Genomic DNA, 13,627 nt, shown 5'->3' with positions numbered 1-13,627 from the left:
TTTCTCTCTGTAGCTCTCCCCTTTTCTCATAGCTTCTCTCTTTAAATCGATTCGCCAATGATCGTCCGCCGCATCGATCGCCATTTTCAGTCATCGGTTACTGGTCATCGATAACCAAAAAGTCCTAAAAGGCTCCAAAAAGTTCCCCGAAGCCTCCTGAGCTTCAATTCGGCCTTTCTTTCATTAGAAACAGCCTTGATCAACATAAATCAGGGTTTGAAAGTTTTTATTTCTCTTTTTTTTTGTGAAATCAAAACTAATATGTATTTTTTATTTTTGCAGCTAACACTTTGGCGCTGGGTTCCTAGCCGATTCGACGATGACTGTGTTTTTTTGTTGATTTTGTTGTTATTTTTTTTCTTATTTTTGTTATGGCTGGGTGTTTCAGTGCTTATAGGTTTCTAGATGTGGGAGGCTATATTTTTTCTATGTGTGAGAGGTTGGGACTTTTTTAGGTGAAGGAGAAATGAGGTTTCTGGGTGTGAAGGTTGTGATGGGAGTCAGTGTGGGAGCTAGTCTAGTGTAGGGGGGAAGCTTCGTGCCTAAGAGAGATTTGGGCACTGGGTATGAAGGTGCAGGGTGCTAAAGGTCTTTCAGCTAAGAATGGGGTTGTTCTCTAGTAGAGGCTAGATGAGGTGGCCAAGGTCCAGGTACTGGGTGGAAATTGGGTACTTAAAGGGGCTGGCCTTCTGGAATAATGGATAGAGTATGTGGTGGCTGGTGAGGTGGGTGTTTGCAGGGTATGGGAGTGGGTATGACTAGTGGGTGAACAGGGTTTGGGGCATGGTGCTCTCAGGGTATGGGTGTGGCCAAAGGGTTGGGTGGCTAGCGGTGCTGTGCAAGGCACCACTACCACCCTAATCTTTTATTTTTTTTTGTTATTTTTGTTTCTATTAATTATTTCAAGATAAATCCTAAAACTGAATTAGTTTGGAACACATAATTATTAACCTAGACAAAAATTGATATTTACAGCTACTCCTCTTTGCACATTGTTGAGAATCAGAAATAGGACAAAGACAAATATAACAATTTCGTTCGAAAACAAATCAAGGATTTTTTAAAAGTTTTTGTTTTGTTTGTTTTTTTTGAACCACAAGCCAAGTGATAAAGAAAATGATCGGGACGACACTGTAAATCAAAAAATAAAGAATCGACTGAAACAACATCTCAAGTCGAGAAATAAAGAATCGATTGGGATAATACTGCAAGTCAAAAGATAAAGAATCGATCGAGATAAAACCATAAATCAAAATTCAAGAATCGACTAGGATAACACTACAAGTTAAGAAATAAAGAATCGAATGGGACAATATTGCAAGTCAAAAAGTAAAGAATCGATCGGGATAACACCACAAGTCGAGAGATAAAGAATCGATCACGATAACACCGTGAGTCGAAATTAAAGAATCGACTAGGACAACACTGCAAGTTAAGAAATAAAAAATCGATCGGGATAACATTACAATCGAAATTATGCCCAAAAAATTTAAAGATTATGCTCAAAGGTCTTAGAAATCATACCCAGAGGTCTTACATAATCAATCGGGACAACACCACAAGTCAAAAAATAAAGAATCGATCGGGATAACATCGTGAATCAAAATTATGCCCAAATGTCTTAAAGATCATGTCCGAAGGTCTTACAGAATTGATCGGGACAACATCATAAGTCAAAAAATAAATAATCGATTGGGATAACACCATGAATCAAAATTATACCTAGAGGTCTTAAAGATTATACCCGAAGGTCTTAGAAATCATGCCTAAGGTCTTACAGAATCAACTGAGACAACACCGTAAGTCAAAAAATAAAGAATCAATCGGGATGACACAGCGAATCGAAATTATGCTCGGAGGTCTTAAAAATCATACCCGGAGGTTTTATAGAATCGATCAAGATAATATTACAAGTCAAAAAATAAAAAAATCGATCGGGATAACACCGTGAATCAAAATTATGCCCGAAGATCTTACAAAATCAACTGGGACAACACCGTAAGTCAAAAAAATAAAAAATCGATTGGGATAACACCGTGAATTGAAATTATATCCGGAGGTCTTACACAATTGACCAAGATAACACCGCAAGTTAAAAAGTAATGAATCGATCGGGATAATACTGTAAATCAAAATTATGCTCAGATGTATTAAAGATTATGTCCAAAGGTCTTAAAATATTATGCTTAGAAGTCTTACAGAATTGATCGGGATAACATTGCAAGTCAAAAAATAAAGAATCGATCGACACAATATTGCGAATCAAAATTATGCCTGGAAGTCTTAAAGATTATGCTCGAAAGTCTTAGTAATCATGCCCAAAGGTCTTACAGAATCGACCAAGATAACACCGTAAGGCAACAAATAAAAAATCGATCAGGACAATACCGCGAATCAAAATTATACCCGGAGGTCTTATAGAATCGATTGGCATAACACCGTAAATTGAAAAATAAAGAATCGATCGGAATAACACCACGAATTGAAATTATGCTCGGAGGTCTTAGAAATCTTAAAATTTTTTAATGCTCCTCTAATCAGAGGTCATGAAACTTTAAAATATTTAAAATTTAAAGTGGTTTTTCCTCAATCAAAGTTGATAAATGCAATCATGATACAAAAGTCTATTCTCATCAAATGATGCTAATGAAAATGTCAATATGAATACAAATGTCAATGCAAATGCAAGAATGCGAATGGTTGAGGCAAATACATTTGACAATGACAATGTTCTTTTCATGCATATGCCCCTACAAATACTTTTTCTTAGGATGTAGATGCCATGATGCATTTGCAAATTTTTCTTATGGTGTGAATATAAATGTCTTATAAAAGTGAAAATACAAGTGATACAAATGTAAATGTTTTTTTTGTAATACAGATGTAAGTGATGCAAATGCAAATGTCTTTTTAATGATGCATAGGCAAATGATGCAACTACGAATGTCTCTTTTTTGTTTTTTCATTTGTAGGTCAAATGTCTTTCTCATTATACAAGCAATGCAAATGAGAAGACTCTTTTTACCCTTTTTTTTTTTAAATCTCTGCTTAAATTTTTAATGTTTAATTTTCACCAAAAAATGATCTTAGTATTCTGTACAAGATACTCAAATAATCTTTAAACTTTTGAAAAAAAGATCACAAAATTGCCCCGCATAAAGTATATTTGCAATCGATAAGAAAATTTAAAAATTTAAGACTTCTGAATCTCTTGAAAATTGATGATTACTATTTGAAATACTTGTGGATATGGGGTAATTGATAATTCAATTCTTTTCACTGGTGGGCATATCTCATGGAGAGCTCAGTGGGGGTTCAAGGATTTTTCTTGGGCTCACGAAAAAGTTAATTTTCTAAAGCACTTTTCTTTTATTGAAAACGTGATACTTCAATGTATGTCAAAACTAGCCATTACTTTCCAAACAATATTTGGGAAAAGGACAAAGCTAGTTTTCTTTTTTTTTTTTTGATGAAATGTAAGGTCTTTAATGGGTATTGGTCTTTCAAAAGGCTTTGCATCAAGATTTTTTTTTATTCTAGATAGAACCTTGAAACTCTAAAATTCATTTTGGGGCCTTAAGAATAACTTTAGCTCTAAACTACTTTCTTGAGGTGTTCACCTTAGAACTATATTTTTATCAATAAAAAATTTGATGAAATCTTACCAAATACCAACAAGTATGTACAAATTTTCAAGGACATTACTCTTCAATTCAAGTGTCCACATTTGATCAAAATGAATTTTTCAAGGTATGTAATATAGGCCAAGGTTAGGGGTTCTGAAAGAATGGATAAATAGGCTTAAAATATATTATTTAGGGTAATTAGGCCAAAGATCTTAAGGAGCATTCTCTAACTTTCTTTCTTTGCTTTTTTTTTTTAAACATCTAGCTTTAATTTTAGCAATTTTATTCACTCTTTTTTTCCTTAGATTCTCATTTTTAAGGTACATATTTTCTCTTTTTTTATTTTTTTTATTTGTTTGGTTTTTTTTTTTAATTCTAATTGAAGCTTCAAATTCTTATCTTCGAGGTTTCTTTGTTTTTCCTGATAAAAACCTAACTTTATCTTTCGCTATCTATTCTCTTAAATTATTGAGATTCCAATTGAAGCCTTATTCATTTTTTGTCTCAAACTTTCATCTTCGAGGGGCATGTTAGATGCTTTCAATATCAAACACTTTCATTAAAGTTGGTCTATTGAAAGTATCTTTATTTTGCATCCAATGTAAAAAATGATCCTTGGTCAGGATTCACTTTAGAATAAAAAAAATTAATAGGCTCAAATGGGTAGCAACTGGATAATTTTTATATATGAGAAGGATAGAGAAAGATGGTCATTCATCATTTCAAATATTATCACTTGACTTGAAGAACAAATTATTGAAAGATGAGATAACAGAGATCTTTTTTTTTATTTTTTATTTTTTATTTTTTGGTGATACCCCATCTTGTTTTCCACTCAAGGTTCTCATGACGATAAAAATCAAGCTGTATGGGATTAATCGCACAGTTCAAAAAAAGCTCTTTGAGCTCCAAAATTTTTTTGACATTTTCTTGGTGAAAGGAAGAGAAAAGGTATAAAGGTATTAAAAAAATTGTCTTAGGCAAAAAGGGATTATGTTTTTTTCTTTTTTTTAATCAATGTGCCTTAAGACGTGAAACAAAGGTTACTAAAGAGAAAAAGTCCAGGCATTTTTATGTCTATGGTTATAGTAAAATTTTGACACACATTGAATTACCAATTAAAAATTTGAAAGAGTATCTGATTTTTGAAATTCAAAACGAACTTTCAAAATTAACCTGTTTTGTTTTTTGCCCAAGAAAAGATTATCAGCCCTTTAAAGTATGAATTCAGACTCACATTCCATGAGGGATTATGGTTGATGAGTTAAATCATTTGAATGATTAGGAGCATGAAAGTTTTCAAAATGTGTGGAGGTATTTGATGAAATATTTCCTAATAGTAATCACCATTTCCTTCAAGAATCATTCCATCTTTATTACAGAAAAAAACTTTTTTTCTTTTTTTTCTCTTTCACTTTTTTTTAATTTTTTCTTTTGTTGTTTTTTTATCTTGAAAGTTACTTATGTGGGACTTTTTATTCACATAAATGCATAAAGAGGAAATTTCATAAAAAAAAATATCCAAAGCATTCAATTCTTCCAAAATAAGTTAGATAACTCCTAGGGATACCATGCACATGTCATACATACATAACAAAAAGATTAAAAAAAAAATCATCCTATCATGATTTTCAAAACTCAAAACCTTCATTTTTATCTCAACTCCTCACATTTGGCAATTAGATAGAGTCAACTTCCATTGTTCTATCACCTCTTGAGTCAAAATATCACTCTTGATAAGATCTTCAACCTTTTCTTTTAGCTGTTTGTATTTTTCAGTTGAGTGACCAATTGCCCCCATATGATAATCACACTTACTATTGGGATCATAACTCTTTGTCGATGGATTTGGTATTATTTTTAGAGGCATAGGAGTGAGATACCGACCTTCTATTAGTAAAGGTAAAAGGTGAAAAATAAGAATTTACAGTTTTTTTTTTTTATCATTTTTTGGTCTTTTTCGATTCTTTATTGGTTGGATGGTAGGTTCAAATGTAGGGATAAGATCATGAATGGTCATTTGAGGATAGAAATTTGCTAAAAAGCCCAAATACTAACTTGGTTGGCAAAAATGTGGGCTTTAAGAGATATGGCCTGCAACAGGACGATAAGGTTGATGAAAAGGATAAAGATTATATGGGATAAAGTTATTGGGTAGATGCCCTTATATTGTGATTACTTGTACCTCTCCTTTATTCTTTTTTGATTACTTAATCCTATCATTCTTGATTGTATTTTCTATAATCTCACAAGAAATCATCATGTCAGAAAAGTTTTGGAAGACATTCCCAATCATTCTTTCATAATAGGGAGTGTTCAAGGAATTGACAAACAGAACAATGATTTTTTTTCTCTAACAAGGGTGATTGTACTTGGGCTACTATGTCTCTCTATCTATATACATATTTTTTGAAAGTTTCAATTGACTTTTTCTTTATGTTCTGTAAGGACAACCTATCTGGCGTCATATCTTCAACATGCTTGTATTGTGCTAGGAAGGCCCCAGCCAAGTCATTCCAAGAGTAGATCTTATTTCAGTCCACTTGAGCATACCATCTTACTGCAGACCCATTGAGACTATCTTGAAAGTAATGGATCAACAACTTATCATCATGAGTGTGACCTGTCATCTTTTGATAGTATATGGTGATGTATGTTAAAGGACATTTTATTTCATCATACTTCTCAAAATTTGAGGCTTTGAATTTTAATGAAATAACAAGATCAGACATTAGACTAAGCTCGTTGGCATCAATATTCTTGTATATATTATGACCTTTAATTACCTTCAATCTTTCTTCCAACAGATCAAATTTATCTTTCATCACTATATCTCTTATGGATTTGGTACCTTTTTCAATTTCTTTGATTTTTTAAGATCATCCATATTAGGCACAGTAGTGGAGTCATGAAAAGTACATCCAAGATTGACATTTGTTTGAACTTAGGGTAACTCGATAAAAGTATCAGTAAAAGGTTGATGAATTGTTGGAGGTGCTTATAGCATATGGGGATATTGAACATATGTGGACCCAAATGGATACAGTGGTGCCTCAGTAGCTGTTTCTTTCCTTACCCTATGTGTTTCAACAATTCCTTCTCTTTTTGTCAATTCTGTTAACATCTGTTTTAATTTTGCCAACTGTTTATCCACATTCTGTTACATTTTCGTAACTATTTTCTTGATATCTCCTTGGGCCTTTTTTATTCTGTCCATCCGACTTGCATCTTCATTTTTCATGATTTTGGTACAAGCTTGAGTGTTATAAGTGTGCAGGCTTATCTGATCTTATTTCCTATGACGCATTATACTTAAACCTTTTATTAATTACTAGAAGTCAGAAATGCATAGCATGAATTCTAAAAAAAAATTTACTTTAAAGGTTTGATGAAAGTATATTTACAATCATCATTCCTCGTCCTTAGCTGGCATAAAGAGCAATGAACTCAAACAAATGATGCATGATATGCAAGTTAGATTTTATTATTATATTAAGGGGAAACTTGAGTTTCATTTTATATTTAGGGTAAGTTATCTAAAGACATTCCTTCTGCCTCAAAGGTTTAGTGAAGATATATTTGCAACCATCATTCTTGCTCACACTCTTTTAGGCACACCATTAAAAAATAAACAAAGGCATCAATTCATAGAAAATTCAGGTCCAAAGAAGTTTACACATTATAAACCATTCTAGGGCTAGGGCCAAAAAGTGCTAGACCCGCTCTCACTCCCCCTTGTCTCGCCTAAAAAACCCAAAAGAAGTGGATTATGACTTTTTATTTATTATTCTGGCCAACTTTACCGGTTGCATATAGCACTACCTACTACCTCGACATGAATCAATGAAGGGTTCTTATGAAAAATTGGCTTCATTTTGGCATCAAAACTTAGATATTTGACTTTCATCAGTCTTTGTACCCTATGTTTCAAAGCCATGCAATCTTCAAGAGAATGGCTCGTAACACCAAGATGGTATTCACATTGAGCACTGGGGTCATACCATTTGAGAAAAAGTGGTTTGCAGGGTTTAGCAGGGATAAGGGCAATGAGGTAGTTTTCTATGAGCAATGGGTATAACTTTGTGTAGGACATGGGTATTGGATTAATAGGGATTTTTCTTTTGGCATTGCTAGAGTTTTTATATTCTATGGTTGGTTTGCTTTGCTAGAGAAATGATGGTGTAGTTGGTCTCGGAGTGAACTGAAAACTTTGGGTCAAAAATTGGGCTTAAAAGGTGGTGATGGGATAGCATGCTAAACAATTGGTTGTGAAATGTCAGGTGACAGATATGAATTCGAGTGTAAAATTCTTAAGGGTTGCGTGAAATTTGGGGAATGAATCCCAGGTGCTTGGAAAGACTGAAAATAGTCATGAGAAGAACTTAACTACGGGTTTGAACTAGGGATAGTTGGTAATGGTTGTTTGAAGCCGAGGGACTCTTTCTTGAAAATTAAACTTTTGAGCTCAATCATTTATGTGGCTAGTTCACCCATTCTTTTCTTGAGTTTACCCAAACTTTGGTCACTGTTCAAATCACCCAATACCTTAGCATGTTTTGAAAAAGTGCTAGAACTAATAAGAGCCAATCGATCTTGACTTGATGAAAGTGATAACGATTCTTGCGGAACAACAAACTCAACCCTACCGTTACTTTTAACCATTTCTATCAATTGAGTAATCTGTTGTTTCATCTCTCTAAGCTCGGGCCAAAATTCTTCTTGATTCAACTCCAAAGCACTAATCATTGCTTTCAATTGATCTCCCATTTTTGTCACTCTAATTCTCACCAAGACAGATTTAGACTAAAAATTTTAGATTATTACCCTTATTGAATAAATGCCACAAAAACAATTTCTAACTCACATGACACACAAAATATGTTTATGAATACATGAACATAATGACTAAAGAATGTCATGAAATGCCTATAACAATAGATTTTATATGTACAAGGACCTAAATGAAAATTTTTGTCAACCATGAATGTGTATGCAACGAATGTAATGTTATATTGCAGGGATGGTGGGATATAAAATGCAATGTATGTTCCAAAAACCCTACTATTCATGAATCCATATACATGAAATGCAATGACATACTTACATGAGTAATGAGATGTATACCTATGACTAATGCAACATACTTGTATAGAATGCATGAACCTATCAAGTGTACATTATATTTTTACATGGAATGCAATGAGTGTATTATGCCAACCTAGTGAAACGATATTACCTTTAAATATGTAATGAAATGGAATGTGCGCACTACCTATTAAGATGCATATGAAAGGCATGTATCATTTATCAACATGTGCATAACATGGGATGTATAAACTATCCATTGATATGAATGGGATGGAATGCTCATATTATCCTATTATGATGCGCATGGGATGGGATATGAGTATTATTTATTATGATGTTTGAAATGCGAAAGTTGAAACAAAATACGAAAAAAAAAATTTTGAGAAGAAAAAACAAAATAACTAGGACTTGAAAATTAATTTTTATTTGGCCAATAAACAAAGAATTTAAGAAAAATCTTTAAAGTTTTTCTGAAAACTCTTTTTTTTTGTTTTTTTGCTTTTTTTTTTTTTTTGCTTGTTGGATAAGGCTAAAAAAATCATTTTATTCTAAACTATTTTATGAAAATGTACATTTTGGATAATTACCAAATGAATGAATTACATGTTAAGAGAAAAATTATTTTTTTTAAAGAAAATGCTTTTCTTTTATTATCCATTTTTTCAATTTTTAATATAATTTTAAGTTATTTTTATAAAAAGGTCGGCAGAGCTCTACCCTAGGCAAGCTTCCTATGGCTCGTGATATGCTAGGTTAGGATTTATATGTCTAAAGGTTCCCAGACTATTCCTTACATCATCGTCCATTATAGACTAGTAAGGCTCATCAATTCTTACCCATTACAAGCTACTAACGAAAAGGGATCAATATGAGTGGAAGTATTTCGCTAGCAAATACGGAGATTACCACCTTACCAGAGCGTAACTACTTCACTTCCTCCTAAAAGGAAAAGAGCCCGGGTCTAGAGCTCATGCATGGGAGTGAATAAACAAAGCGTGTGCAAAGTGACATTTTAATCAAAATAACATAAATAAATCATAAACATATAATCAAAATAAAGTAATAACTAACATGCAATTTATTTTATTTATTAACTTATACGTACATATATCTTGAAAAATTAAAAGAAAGGGAATTAAATTAAATATCAAGTAAAACCAATTAAATCAACAACTATTAATAGCGCATAACTAAAATTTGGCCTAACTCTCAAAACTCCCCACTGGAGTCGCCAAGTTGTTGTAACGGTTTTGAGACTACCAGACGTAAATAATTTTAAAATCAAGAAAAAATAAGAGAGTCACCACCAATCTTTTTTAGGGTGTGATTGGCCACCAAAAAATTTATCTTCTTAATAAAACTATAAAAACGGGTTTAAAGTTTATCAAAAAGATAAATTTCGATCTATGAAAAATCAGATTATGCTTGGGAGTCGGTTACATATGGGGAATGATTAGCACCCCAATAACGCCCATAAATTGGTACCAATTAATCATACGCTAATTTCGATGTTGAATGAAATGGTTTTGTTTTGAAATTTAATACTAATTTCATTTATTAAAAAAATAAATTTAACTCTTTATTTAGGAATATTGAAGAAATCTTTAAACTAAATAATTATTTTAAAATAAAAATAACATTCTTTGTAGTAAATAATTGTTGGTGACTCTCCAACATCTAGGCAGAGTACTAAGAATTATTTTCTTCGAAATGTTATTTTTATTTTATTTTTTATAAATTCATGTTTTTAAAGTAAAAAATTTGTGTGAAAAAGTAAATGATGGAACTATCAGATAGTGAATAAAAATTAAAGGCATAAACACACAAAGCAAGTGCAAACAATGGTAAATAGATATGTATATGCCAACAAATGTTATGCATGATGGTGAAATGCAATTTAAAAAATAGATTCCTAAATATAATGAGATTACCTTGACTCTCTAACATCTAGGCAGAGCTTAAGTGCGACGATTTATACTTAAGATCTCATTTTATTAGTATAATTTTATTATTAATCAGTTATTAACCCCATTGTTAAAGCGAATTAAGGATCCGCCTGAAAAACTTAATGAAATAAAGTTTTCTAAATACCACATCATCTAGGTAACATTCAGGAACAAATTACTCTATTTGAGATTTTTACATGTATCCTTAGAGTTTTGAAATGGTTTTAAGTATAGGTTTAGGTTGAGGTTTTAAGATTTGGTGACTTTCGGGTGATGATTCGAGATTGTGTGCCAAATTTGAGATTTTTAAAATTTGAGTTTTTAGGTTTTAGATTTTAGGGTTGGGGATTTTGGATTTTAGGGTTTCAATTTTGGGATTTTAGGTTTGGGATTTGGAAGTTTGAGGTTTTGGATGCTTGGGGTTTTGATCTTAGGTTTGGAGGATTTAAGGTTTAGAAATTTAGGGTTTCAATTTTAGAGTTTTGAAATTTAGGATTTGGATTTTAGGATTTAAAAATTTTAAAAACACAAACATCTCTAAAAATTTTCAACATCTAAGTGGACTTTCAAAGCAAGTTCGATTTTTACGACTTTTGAAAATTAATTAAAAAAACTTTTTATACTTTTTTTAATGAAAATTTATTATTATTATATTATCAATTTATTATTTTTTAATTAATTATTAAAAAAAATTTATACTTTTTTTAATGAAAATTTATTATTATTATTATTATCAATTTATTATTTTTTTAATTAATTTTTTTATAATTCTCCAATATTTAGGCGAAATTATATTTTAGGGTTTGAAGTTTTTATTCCCTCCAACATCTAGGCATGAAAAATAAAAAAAAATTATTTTATTCTTATTATCATTATTTTTTAGATTATTATTATTTTTTAAGCATTTTTAGTTTTTTTTTGTTATTATCCTACTTTGTTTTCATTTTATTATTATTAAAAAAAATCAAATATTTATTCTAACAAATTTAAAAATTTATCATCCATGACTATTAAAAAAAATAAAACTAAAAAATAATAAATATAATAATATAAAAAAAAAAGAAAAAATACCTGAACTAAACCAGTCAACGCTAGTTCGACCGGTTCAAGTGGTTCAGCGGTTCGATCCGATTGAATCGAATGAGGAGCAATTCAATTGAACTGGTTCAAGGCTAGTTGAAGGTTGGGTCGTACGAATCCCGAGTCGGGTTCGGGTCAATGCGCAGATCCTCCTTTGTTAAAACTGCGTTATTTCAAGCCTCTCCCTAAACGATGTCGTTTCATGTTTCAGCCTTCTAGCAAACCATGAATTTTTCTAGCCCCTCATCCGGTTCAACCAGACCGAACTACTAAACCACCCAAACCGGTCGAACCAGTGTTGACTGGACCATTGACCTGTTCGGTTCAGATTTTTTTTCATTTTTTTCTAATTTTTTTTATATTTTTATATTTATTATTTTTTAGTTTTATTTTTTAATAGTCATGCATGATAAATTTTTAAATTTGTTAGAATAAATATTTGATTGTTTTTAATATAATAAAATAAAAACAAAGTAGGATAATAACAAAAAAAATACTAAAAATACTTTAAAAATAATAATAATCTAAAAAATAATGATAATAAGAATAAAATAATTTTTTTTATTTTCCTTGCCTAAATGTTGGAGGGAATAAAAACTTCAAATCCTAAAATATAATTTCCTCTAGATGTTGGGGAATTATAAAATAATAATAATAATAATAATAATAATAATAATAATAATAATAATAATAATAATAATAAATTTTCATTAAAAAAAAGTATAAAAAAATTTTTTTAATTAATTTTTAAAAATTGTAAAAATCGAACTTGCTTTAAAAGTCTACCTAGATGTTGAAGATTTTTAGAGATGTTCATACTTTTAAGATTTTTAAACATTAAAATCCAAACCCTAAATTTCGAAACCCTAAAATTGAAACCTTAAATTTCTAAACCTTAAATCCTCCAAACCTAAAATCAAAGCCCCAAGCACCCAAAACCTCAAACTTCTAAATCCCAAACCCTAAAACTAAAACCTCAAATCTTAAACTCCAAAATCGAAATCTTAAAATTCAAAATCTCAAACCCTAAAATCGAAAACCTAAAAATAAAAAATTCTAAAAGCCCCGAATTTGGCACACAATCCTGAATCATCACCCGAAAGTCACCAAATCTTAAAACCTCAACCTAAACCTATACTCAAAACCATTTCAAAACTCTAAGAATACGTGTGAAAATCTCAAGTGGAGTAATTTGTTCTCGAATACCGCCTAGATGATGGAGTTTTTAGGAAACTTTATTCCATTAAGTTTTTCAAGTGGGTCCTTAATTTGCTTTAACAATGAGGTTAATAACTGATTAATAATAAAAGTATAATAATAAAATGAGATCTTAAATATAAATAGTCATACCTAAGTTCTGCTTAGATGTTTGAGAGTCAAAGCGATCTCATTATATTTAGGAATCCATTTTTTAAATTGCATTTCACCATCATGCATAACATTTGCTGGCATATACATATCTACTTACCATTGTTTGCACTTGCTTTGCATATTTATGCCTTTAATTTTTATTCACTATCTGATAGTTCCATCATTTACTTTTTCACACAAACTTTTTACTTTAAAAACATGAATTTATAAAAAACAAAACAAAAATAACATTTCGAAGAAAATAATTCTTGAAACTCTGCCTAAATGTTGGAGAGCCACCAACAATTATATGCTACAAAGAATGTTATTTTCATTTTAAGGAATATTGATTAAATCTCAAGCAAAAAGAGTTAGTTTAAATTCTGCTTAGATGTTGGAGAATTTTAAGATAATTCTTTAGCTTAAAGATTTCTTCAATATTCCTAAATAAATAGTTAAATTTATTTTTTTAATAAAGGAAATTAATATTAAATTTCAAAACAAAGGCATTTCATTCAACACCGAAAATAGCGCATG

The sequence above is a fragment of the Durio zibethinus genome, chromosome 24, assembly GCF_047325235.1.
Source record: "Durio zibethinus cultivar Kanyao isolate XHJ-2024 chromosome 24, ASM4732523v1, whole genome shotgun sequence".
Taxonomy (NCBI): domain Eukaryota; kingdom Viridiplantae; phylum Streptophyta; class Magnoliopsida; order Malvales; family Malvaceae; genus Durio; species Durio zibethinus.
This window is presented reverse-complemented; position numbering follows the sequence as displayed.